The following is a 726-nucleotide window of genomic DNA, read 5'->3' on the forward strand; positions in this document are numbered from 1 at the left end:
CTGGGCAGCTGTGTGGTCCTTCCAGCTGGGGCGCCCCCTGACCTTTCCCCTGCAACCCCGGAGGGGGGGCTGAGGTGGGGGCGCTCCGGTCACCTGCTGCTGTTCGGGTGTTGAGGACAGAATCTCTACTGGGCCGCTTGAGGGTCCCTGGAGGGAGATGTGAGACCCCAAACGGGGCCCAGTTGCTGCCAGGGGGCAGCCACTGACTCAGCCTTTTGAGGCTGGAGAGTGGGGGTGGGCAGAGGCCGCGAGGAGGGGCACAGCCAGGGTGGGGCTGGCGGGCAGGGATGCAGGACACCAGGGGGACCCGAGCTGCCCTCCACGTGAAGGCTCTGTATGGCTGGCAGAGGCCGGGTCAGTGCAGGTGTTATATTGGGGCTGTGGGCACCGAGTCAGTTTCATTTTCACTTAATACACATATTTGTGTTTTCCAGGTGTAAAATGCACATAACATAAAACTTCCTGTAACACCATTTGTATCTGGGCAGTTCAGTGGCGTTCAGTACATTCACTTTGTCTTGTAACCAGCTCCACCATCATGTCCAGAGCACTCTCGTCCTCCCAAACTGAGACTCTGCCCCACTAACAACTAACCCCTCACCCGCCTGCCGCAGCCCCTGGCACCCACCTGCCTCCCTTCTGTCTCTATGAAGCTGACTCTGGGGAACTCATCCGGTGAAATCACACAGTGTGTGTCCAGTTGGGACTGGCGTGTTGGCAGCGTCG

This window comes from Capra hircus, chromosome 25, assembly GCF_001704415.2.
Source record: "Capra hircus breed San Clemente chromosome 25, ASM170441v1, whole genome shotgun sequence".
Taxonomy (NCBI): domain Eukaryota; kingdom Metazoa; phylum Chordata; class Mammalia; order Artiodactyla; family Bovidae; genus Capra; species Capra hircus.